Here is an 11,608-nt window from a genome sequence, read left to right on the forward strand (position 1 = left end):
TGTGATCACCAAAGGTGATTTTTCACCACTGCTATATTGCATTAACAGAAAATTAAACACCAAACAAACAGCACTAAGGCTCAAACCTGTGCGCAAACTCTGGACATTATTTCATTAACTGTGCTAGGTAAATGTCCCCTAATGGATTGTGGGGGTTGATCAGAATTAATGCTCTGACTCAGATTCCCTGAAAAAAAGAAAAATTGATGGTTGGAGACACCAACAACATTACACCAATGACTGGCAAGGATTCAGCAAGGAATTATGTGAACCCTTAGGTGAAAAGCAATGTTTGGAAATTATTTAATTACATACTATAATTAGTATACAGACTAAGGTTTCAGCTACCAAACTTGTTTCATAATTTATCCAAAAACACCCCCAAAAAACATACTAAATACTTTATTAGTGAATGAAAATCAGTTTAGGAGTCATTTGAAACCACCATTGATATCAATAGGCAAGATTATGGTGTTGTAGGGGTTAATATGGGTTTTACAGGCATACTTCCAAAATACTTTGTCAGAACTTAGCAAAGTTACTGTGAATAAAAAGGGGAAAGGTGAGCAGAAGAGGGATCCTGCCAAGTAATTAATTTTTCAATGGTGCTTTTTTATTTAAACAAGCAATAGAATCTGCAGAAGACTTAAAACTGAATTACCTGGTGGTCTGTGAGATGTGCAGAGGTCTTGGGCAAATAATTAGTTTTTAATTATATTTATCAATAATGTAGGATTTCTGCTATGGAAATTTTCTCCACAGAAGATAATTTTTTTTTTCCACTGTCCTAAGAGATTGTAAATATCCTACTGTGTAATAAGAAGAGTCCTACATGATCAAACATCAGATTACAAGTACAAACATAACCAGTCTTTTTAACTCTATAGGCATTTTTCAGAAAATCTTCTATTTGCTAAAAAAATCTTAATGCACGGTAACATAAGCAACACGCAGCAAATATATTGTACACAATGAAATGGTGCAATGACTACAGCAGGAACTTTGAACATATCAGCACGAGGAGTAGCTTTATTATTTCATTTCTGGGATAAACTTGAAAGCAGATTAGTATTTTTGTTTCTGCATTTTCACCTTTTAGAAAAGCAACTTCTCACTTCACACAAGCTTCCTCCAAAGGACTTTATTTGCAAAGACCAACTCCCAAGGAAGTCCAGAAAATCAAGTTCAATGATGACGAAGCCCTGATATTTGCTTTCCCTACATATGGAATTTGTTTGAATGTTAATGGGTACTGTGAGCAAGAACTTCACAAGAAATGAACTTTCAGTGTACTGCCTTTGATCCCAGCTACAAGAAGAAATTACCTGAAAGTAAGGTAAGATGCAAATGCTAAGCACAAACAGCTGTTTCACAAGTAATCCTTGCACAATAGTATATTTAGTGTATTTGACATCTGACATGTATTAAACAGACGATGCTGCATGAGGCATTATTGTTTGCAAGAACAGCTGCTGTGGGATGGCAGTTTCTCAGTTGCTGTGCTAGTCTAGCACCTCCAGCAATTTATAATATTGCATGTAACCAAGGCAGATGTTTATAGTATTATTCATGAAAACAGTTTCAGCGCTAGAAGGATGACAAACACATGCAGAGCTCTAAAGCGTTAATCTGATCTGTGATCCAGCATCTTGTCCAGCCACTTCACCTGCTGACAGCCACGGTAACACAGCAGGGATGCTGCCTCCCTCTGCTAGGATCAAGTGAGAAGTGTCTGAATGCTCGAGCTCACATGGGCTGGCAAAGGCACAGACACAGGACACAGACATACAGATGGTGTCTAAACATAGACACCATGCTGATCAAGCAATTAGCTAACTAGGACAGTCTCAACATATCTATAAAAAAAATGTATGCACACATTTGCATGTATCCAAAATACCCATCTTTTCTACAGGACCTTACTTACAGCCGACCTCTGTAAGTGACCGTCCTTGTAGCTATGTGCTTCTTTAACTGTCAAACCTTCTTTTCTATCCTGGAGGATAACAAAAGAAGTCTATCTCACTTAATGTTTTTAAATATCACTGCCATTCCCACCACATCTTTGGTAAAATATTTTAAAGATCAGCCTGTGCTTCCTCTGTTGGATCTTTTCAAGGATGAGAACAAACAGTTAAGTTAAAGTTCATTTACAATTTTCCATTAAGTGAGTGGATTAACCTGAAATACTGGTAAGCATTATTTGGTGGACACTCACAAACCCAAACATTTCCACAGGGAAGAAAAGCAGTCTCCAAGGCAGAGAGGAATGTGAAAAATAAATTGTATGTGACAAGCAACAATATCCCCACTTACGCAAGCCTGATCAGAATATAATCACTGAACATACTAAGTATTTTGAACTAATGAAATTTGCTAAACTCTGGAAAAATTACATTTGTCATTTTTTGTTTGCTAGCAATTCCTTGTTAGCTGGAACTCAGAAGAACCCTTTTCAAAATCACATTAGACATGTTTCTTTAATTGAGTGGGTCATAACAGTATTCTATTCTATTCAGAGGGTCAGAACAATAGCTTGTTTGCAACACTTCAGATTCCATCAAAATCTACAGAGGAAGAAACTTGGTGTTGAAACACAATTTAAGATTTGTTCTTCATAAAATGGAGTCAGGGCAGTTCTCTGCATTTTGTTACAGTGCCCAGATTATAAAATCAATTCAACTCCTGTTGCTAGAGTTGGACCCGCCTCAGTCACAAGGCTGAAAAATCTGCACAGATGAAATTTTACAAATGCTTCAATGCCAAGAACATGTGCTGGTTACAAAATAGATAGGAAAACATGAACATCGGAAATCAATGTTATTGATACCTGCTTTTTAGCTCTCTGTAATGCATTTTCTAATTTTTCAACTATTAACTGGAAAGGGTGACTTTGTTTGTCAGTCACTTACAGAAAAATAATAATCAACAAGAATACAAAAACATTAAAAATTCAAATAAAAAGAAAGAAGGCAGTTAACAAATACTCTCTAAGTGAGATAAATACTCTCACTGGTACAACTGCTACTGGCTTTTAGAAAATAAAAGAATCTGAAACTAAGATGAGTCTTTTCTATATAAACTCAATTATTTTATTTTTAAACATTGTCCTTAACAAAGACTACACTGCCGAAGACTTACAGAAGACCTTGTGTACTTGAAAGATCACTTTTTTTTCCTTCTCACTGCATGATTTGGTTTTATAAAAGATGCTACCCCCCCTTTGACGTGCCTCACAGATTACTGAGCTTTCAAAGGGCAAACCAATGTTACACATCTTATGTGGTAGATACATCTTTCAGTACTTAAGGGGGAAAAAAATTGCAAAACAAATTTACTCATAGTAGGAGTGACAGACTTTAAGCCGACAAATTATAATTCAGCATGTCAGTGTCTGCACAGAACGTGAACCTATATCTGATGACAGCAGCCTCCTGTCATGCTGCAATCTGAGAAAAAGACAGGCTGTCTCTAAAAGTGCTAGACTGGTCCTGTCTCTTCACTTGGATTCGGTTTGCATTTTCAGGCTTTTTAGACCATTCCCTTGAAAAGTCTCTTGACGTATGTGAATAGCTAAAGCTTTACCTCACTGAACAAGAGCACATGAACAGACTGTATTACACTACAGAGCTGTGTTTTCTGATTTATACCACCACAGTATGGAGCTGGAATCAGATATCCATCTTAAAATCAAAAAATGAAATTAACATTTTTCATGAGCAATTATTTCGTTATACTCTGATGGACTAAACTGACAATCTAAGAATGTGATATCTAATTTAATCTCAAAACCTTCACTGTGGCCTAAACCAATATTTAAACAAAACTGAAAATTTAGCATATACCAACCAACCTGAATTCTTTCTCAATATCCTTCCTTAGCATTTGCAATAGCACATTTGAGAGCCATATATATTTTCAGTGAAAGGGAATGGAACTGATCAACTACTTGTTCTATTTATTTATGTATTTATTTAAATAATAATGACAAATACAGATCTTGCTCTCAATATTTTCCTAATGTTTTGCTATCAAATTTTTCATCAGGAATTGCTGCAGGCCTGGACTACTACTTCGTGGTTGCCAACCATGAAGCCAGCGAGTCTGTGACACTGTGGAACCTGGTTCCCTCCTCACTTTTTTGTTGTGAAGTAGTCCCAGGCTGGTTTTCTCCTGGAGACACTGCAAAAGCCCTGCATGACAGGGTTTCAGAGGAGATGGAATGGGCTTCCTATGCTAACCAAGGGGGGAGCCTGTCAGCGTTTAAGCAGAAGAGTTCCTGTTAAAGCTGTGCGAGTACAATGAAATCGGAACATATTAAAATAGATGTGGAAACAAGCAGCCTTCAGTAAACATTATGCTTTACAGCTAAAAAAACCCTCTTTGCAGCACCCAGAGTTTCAGTTTATCCCTCACCAAGACTAGAACAAATCATTCCTGGAGTGATTCACTGCATCAAGACATGGTGTCTGGTTTGCCGACAAGCCGCTGGATTTTTGCCCTTCGTCATTCTGGGTCTCTGTGGCACATTGAGGGTGGGGAGGCAAAACAGAACAAAAATCCAGAAAAGAAACTCCTGCACAGGAACCCCAAATCCTGCAGGCATGCTGGAATCAGTAACCCACCAATCCTTGGGGCTTACTGGAGGAATGAAACCACACCCAGCTTCACAGGGGCCTCGACCAGCACTGAAAACAAGTATTTTGCCACCAATAGGCTGAAGTAATCGCACCACGTTATTCTGTATTACTCCACCTCCCTTCTGGAGCCAGTAACAAGGTCTTATGGAGGTAACACAGCCTGCTGCATTGGGGCTACCAAAGTGATCCTGCTCACCTTCCCTCCCTGGCAGGTCTTCATGGAGTTCGTTGTTCTCTGCTGTATTGCATGCCTACGCCGCTTTCCTAATTCCAAACCAGAGAGGAAACTATTTTCCTTTGGTGAGCTCTGTTTTTCTTCCTGCTGTCACCTCTGCTGTGAGCAGACTGTTTCCTGGTGCTCCATCCTTCTGCTTTGCATTCCCACCTCTGCTTCCTCCTCACTACCACCTTTGTTTGACCAGGAATCTCTCTCATGCTTCAGCTCCATTCCCCGTCCCAAATTCTTCTACATGTTTTCCATACCCAGTTACCCAAATTTTCATTGGGTCCCACATTTTAACCCAGTATACCTCCTTCCCCACGTACCTACTTCCTCCTGCTTCTGCCACGGTTCCCACCTCTTTTTCTCATAACTTTTCAAAATACACTGGATTCTCTACATTCTTCTCCTCTTCCTATCATGCTCTTAAAAAACTACAGATCGCATTATGGCAAGCAAGTGGGCCTGCTAATATCACAAAAAGTTTCCACTGTTGTAGAAACAGTGGCATTATTTTGAAAACAGTCTGTCAGTGACAAAGAAACACGATGCCTTGCTTCATTCAGGCAGGTAAGAGTAACAGCAGGGTGTCAGAAGACACAATACAATTATACTCACTGCAAACAAATGCTTTTAAGCAAAATAATTGAGTTTTTACTTACCACCAGGGTCACATAATACAGTCAACAGAGTAGCAAAAATAGCACAACAGCTATTCATAACAGTTATCTGAAAGAAGTAGGACAACCTTTCATTTAGGAAATACCTTTCATTTAACAGAAATATCAGCACTTCCTTAAATTCTTCAGTTCATAAATATCAACACTAGCTTAAAATAAAAAAAAAGAGTGAAAAAGCCACACTACTACTTCTATAGCATTAGTCCTTGAGTGTTACACCTTGACCACTTTTTCAAATGGAAAATTAACACTACTAAGACTTCTGAAAATCTTGCATATATCCCTTCTGTCATACCTCTCTGAAATTCGTGTTCAGAGTTATTCATCTTGATCAGTTTAAGATGATCAGTTTAAGATAAGTAAAATGCATAGATAAAGTGCTTTCCTTACATGTTCAGGATTCAGCGCTTTTGTAGCTCTGACATAGCCTGTTAGAAATTTGGCAATTTCTACTCTGAAGCTAAAACACAGAATTAAAGTCAATCGCATATTTCTCAGGGAAAAAAAAACCTCGCAAAATAGACACAGAAGAAGGAAGCTTAACAAAACCAGAACAAATGCATTATTTGTTCTGTTATGAAATCCTTGAAGATTTTGATTAAATAATATAATTTCCTTAAATACCAGTGTGCTATGTTTTGTGAGACAGAAGCACAGAGAAGACATCTGTTACTTTGAATAACAGTGACTGTGACTCAACTATCATTGCTGTACACGAGAAAAACGAGAAAATAAAGTATCTTTGAGCACAAGTGGGATCTGGTTTTGGAGAAAGGACAAGAATTTGGCTACTAGAAACGGTGACACCGGAGTCAAAGACAATTCTTTAGACAACAGGCTTTCAGGCCAAGTGATGGTGGTGTTCCTACTGACCTTCAAGGAGTCAATAGTTCATCTCTATATTTCACAGGCCCCAGAGGAGTCAATAGTTCATCTCTATATTTCACAGGCCCCAGAGTTTCAGTTTATCCCTCACCAAGACTAGAACAAATCATTCCAGCAGCAATTCACCACATCATTATGATTCACCACATCAATACTTGGTTTTTGTTGCAAACAAGCCCCTGAATCTTTGACCCTTTGCCATTCCAGGTTGTTGTGGCACATTGAGGGTGAGGAGAAAACCAGAACAAAAATCCAGAAAAGAAATTATTGAACAGCCACTCAAAAGCCTGCCAGCTTTTGACAGTAACACACCCGTACTTGGGGCTTACCAGAACAATGAAACCACACCTAGCTTCGCGGAAACCATGACAAGCACTGACAACAACCAATGTGATAAATGGGAAAATAAGCTTCTTACCTTCTAGTGCCTTGTGTATCAGAATCCTGGAAAAGATTAGGCTCCAAATAATTCATGTCAGGTCTTGTCAACTAGTGACATGAAGGAGAGACTGTAGAGCACTGCATTCTTGGGAACTCTGCTATAGCAGAGTAAAACTTTATTTTTTTAAAAAAAAACATTATTCAATAACTTTAAGGAAATGGAGAATATAAAAATTGATGATTATTATGTTTATAGTTTGCACTTATCTTTTTTAGTTTTAAATTATTAGAAAACAGCATTAAAACATGACCAAAACAAAGAAAGAAAATAATGGAAGAATTATTTATTATTCTGTCATATATTAAAAAAAAGTCCTGAAAAACACATTCAGGAAGAGCATCCCTGCTGTACCCAAGAGTCTATGCAGCAACCACTTCTGAGATACATCAAAGCTCTAACAATTCCTGCAATATTTATAATATCAGCTTTTAATTCACATCAGCTTCGATTAGCTTCTCAATCAACAGAAGAAAAGCGGCGGCAGTCCTGTCTCTCACAGAAGAAAACTAGCTGTATTACCAGCAGTGGCTTTTTTGCGCTCAAAGCAGGACCCACCCTGGCTCAGTCCTGTATTCATTGCGGCATCAATAGTGATTTAATTCTAAGAAAAACAATCCTCTGCAGCTGCCAGCCCTGCCAGCTCATCAGCTAACTGCTCTGTGTGTTGTTTATGCCTGACGCCTTGTCACAAGCACTGCAAAGGTAGTGACACTAGTGCAGATCAATTACCCCACGGCAGTGGGAAGGAGAAGAAAGAAGCAACTGGCAAACAGCAGAAGCCAGCCTGGCAACTAGGTCTTTGTTTTGTTAAAAGATAAGCCAGAACACCACGCTTTCCAGCATAGGAGCTAGAATTAACAGCTTGGAGGGGAAACACCTCCTTTAGAGAATATGACATTTTCTCATAGTTCCGTTTCAAAGAGGAGCTCTTACTGCAGTGCCCAGCAGCCTAACATTTAGGTTGTAGCCTTAATTTTGCTCAAAGTCTGCATTTCATACATGGACCACTTCCAGGCAAAGTCCTAGCTTTGCCATCAGCCAAGTCAGCTTCTTAGCAGGCCTTTACCTCCCCCTTCGAAAACCCACTTCTTCCTGAAGGCCAGCATTCCAAAGCAAACCCCTGGATCAGTTCTGTTTGGAGTATGTGCTCAATCAAATGTTGATTAAATTAAAGCAAAATCAAAATTGTTCTGGTTTTCAACTAAAGTGTAAATATTTCAGTATAAATACTACTGAGCAAATTACTTCTGTGTATGCAACTGGAGCAGCAGATACAAACACAGAGAGTGTGCTTCCTTGGGAAAGCTGCTAGCACTGTGCGTGTCCTCCCAACACATCCCTTTCCCTGTGCTGAACTGGTAGCCGCACACTAAAATCAGTCCAAGCCAAACTAGTGATCAAATCCCAATTAGCGAGAGGACAGCAGCACTTGCTCTCTCCTCTGTTGAGTCAAAGCACAGCTTGTTCTCGCTCGTGCCCAGGTTCAGGATGCCCTGCAAGAGGCAGCAGCTGTTAGAGAGCTTGGGGAGGGATCTCCAACCCGCGGGGCTCTGGGGGTGCGTGGCCACTCCTGCAGTGAGAAACAAATTCCTCATCACCCACTCCAAGCACGAGATTCCTGCTTTAGACCCGCCAGGCTGGGACTCGGTTAGCGGGATCCACAGCGCTGGGTTGGAAAGGGTGATGGGATCCGCTCCTGGGAGAGGGGGGGTTATTCTCTCCCCTGAATCCACAGAAAAAGCAAGTTTCAATACACTGACTGCAAGCGTTTCTTTCTATATCCATGTTTTTTAACTCTGCTTTTGAATTAAGGGGATTTGGGGCCTTTAAAAAATAATAATGGCAAATTTTAAATTCCTGGAAAACTAGGCTTTAGAAAATGGGCTGCGAGTTAACTCTTGGCAAACACTGAAACTGTTATGCACAAAAAACTATTGTAGCTTTTTAGTATCTAAACAAGGTCATGACGTTCTAGTTATACATCTGTCTATCTATCTAGATCGAGTTACACATATATCTATATACAATTATTTAAATAGTGCTTTAGCAAGACACAGGCATTGCATTAAAGTAATATGATTTATCAAGGAATAATTTAATTGCTGTTTCCTGAAACTTGGCAATAATTAGGGAAATTGAGATTAGCATTGAATCTCAAGCAATGGAGTATCTTCCTGCTAGAAAAATGACACAAAACCATAAGGATGACCTTAATCATAGCAGTGCTTATGGTGGATTTATATAATATAGCATTGACAGGATTTTGTAGGTGGTCTCAAATATCTTTTGCTTTTTAATCTACGAAGCTGTTGATCTCTGGAAGTCAGGGAAATCACCCAACATCTCTATGACCTTAATAATTTTTGCTGTACCAAAATCTGGTATCAGCATCCACCGGGTTTCCACACCTGCTGTTACAGCCTTCCCTAAGTTGAGTAATAGCCCTTACTGCAGGCTGTTAGGAGCCACTTTGTGTGAACAGTGAAGAAAGAAGTGGTTGTCTTTTTGCCCCTAGGCATCCCAAACTTATCTTTTCCTTGAGATTATCATTCTTCACTAAATAATTTCAAACAATTCAAGCTAGTAAAGTTTTTTGGAGACTAGTGTGGGACAGCACTGCTGATACAACAGGTACCCTGCTTATCTAACAGCAGCTGCAAGGACGTTGCTGCTGTGTGACATTACAGGAAGGCTGCGTACTTACGAGTCCTACAAAAGCTCCTCCAGCTGCAAGAGGAGACGGAGGAAGAATTTTTCACACTTCATTTCCACGTCTGACTTACACTTGTGAACTGAATACCAGTAAAATTATTTAGTATTTCTTTACTGACCATCTTCTGAGCATCTGAAAATATTTTATCATAGATCTCTCTACTGCATAATTGGAACAGCAGACTAAACTTTAGTTAGTAGATTTTTTTCTTCAGTGTACCTATGACAAATTGTTACCCTTTGGGCTATTTTAGAAATGGGAAAACTAACAATTGTGCTTTAAAACAAGGTTTGTAGCATTCCAATCCTGTTGTGCATATGCTAATGAAAAAAAAAGAAATAATCTGGTACAGGACTTGCTAAAAATGTAAATCATATTAAAGAACTAATGTCTCAGAATTTGTTCCGGCAGCAAAACTGTGTGTTAATAAATGCTAAACTTTTTTGTGTTACAACAGCTTGCATTGAGGTCAAACACATTATCATCAGGAACAAGTTGCCATGTCCCTTATGCTCCCAATGTAAAACATTTCACATACCCCGGACTTACAGGTGACACCAAGATCATGCCAACAGATGGCCAACTTTTAAGAAAGGGCACATTAAAGGCAACGGAGACTCTGCAAACCGCTATAATGAAATGTTTGGAAAGAGTGCTGCTTTGAAAGACATCTTCCAAACCACCTTAGGACCTGTGGCTGAGGATCCCCCAGAGCAGCAGTAAACAGGTTATTCCCAACACCTATGACAGTGAAGTGAATTCCTACCTGTCAATTAACACTGACAGATTGTAGTCCAGCCTCCCAGCTTCATTCCATAAGGTGAATGCTGCCTAATTCATGCAAGAAATTCTGTTGTTGTTCTGGTCTCTCCCAAGTTGCTGCATTGCTCACAATTTTATGATTATCTTAATTCCCTAGGAAGTCGGCTTCACTCCCAGGCTGTTACGTGAGCTTAGGAGGTATTAAATAATTAACAATCAGAACCTCATGCAATAATACAGCATGCATATATTTCACAATTTTCTGTTGGGAAATAAATTAGGCAACAAGTAAAATGATACATTAGATTAATAATATTAAAACCGCCAAATATATACTGTGTCATATTTTTTTATATATGTGTACACACACACACACACTCTCAAACACACACATCAGCTCATTTGAGTAAAACATCCTGAGAAAAAATTAAATTAATACAATGCTTTTGTTTTTAAATTATATTTTAAAAGATTTGCTTTATGGCTGGAGGAATTTACATTGCAAGTCTGGCAGATTTTGATTATTAGCAGTTAGCAATTCCCTCAACATCTGAGCCTTTCAGTTGAGTTTCTGCACTGATTAATCCTTTTCCCAGAAACTTTTTCTACTCATCAACAGGCTCAAACTAGCACAGTGGATTGCTTCACAACAGGTACAGCTTTCAAAGGCAGTGAGAAGGTAACTTCAAACTTTTAGAGTAACAGCTTCCTAAGCATTTTTTAAGAAGAATTATGGGGTAGGAGAGGAAATGGAGTTCCTATTAGCAAAGTGAAACAATCTTTGCATGTTAGAAACTAGGTGAGTATTTACATCTATTTTTAACACTCACTTCTTCAGAAGCCCTTCAACTACAGACTGGTTGGCAACTGAGAAAAGGTATGCAACAGCTGACAATGTTGGTGACAACAGGAGTGAAAGGGAAAAGCTACCCTAGGTTATTAGCCTTCTTTACAGTCCATAATATATACTCAGAAAGACTGACATCAGTATCACTTAGAGGTAGGAATTGCAGATCAGCTAGTAGGGAGGCATAGAATTTGTCCAATTTCAGGTTGCTGGTTCACAGAGAGTTTACTTAGTTCTTGATTTGATGGAGTAGAAACAGCGGACAAAATGCTCAACACAACATCAATCATTTGGCTGCCTGTAGTATCTTTGCAGTAAAGCGAAAAGGATTTTCAGTTTCAAAACCTACTGAAGCATGAGTAAAAGCAATAGCTCAGCATAAATAAGAAAATTGGGGGTACTAACTGCTATGAGCTAAG

At 38.8% G+C, this 11,608-nt stretch overlaps 1 pseudogene; it reads right to left on the minus strand.

The window, feature by feature from the left end:
- Window positions 1–73: 73 nt before the first annotated feature.
- On the minus strand, window positions 74–8,612 carry LOC138722297 (probable inactive 1-aminocyclopropane-1-carboxylate synthase-like protein 2; annotated as a pseudogene).
- Between the last annotated feature and the right edge of the window lie 2,996 nt (window positions 8,613–11,608).

This window comes from Phaenicophaeus curvirostris, chromosome 6 (assembly GCF_032191515.1).
Source record: "Phaenicophaeus curvirostris isolate KB17595 chromosome 6, BPBGC_Pcur_1.0, whole genome shotgun sequence".
Classification (NCBI taxonomy): Eukaryota; Metazoa; Chordata; class Aves; order Cuculiformes; family Cuculidae; genus Phaenicophaeus; species Phaenicophaeus curvirostris.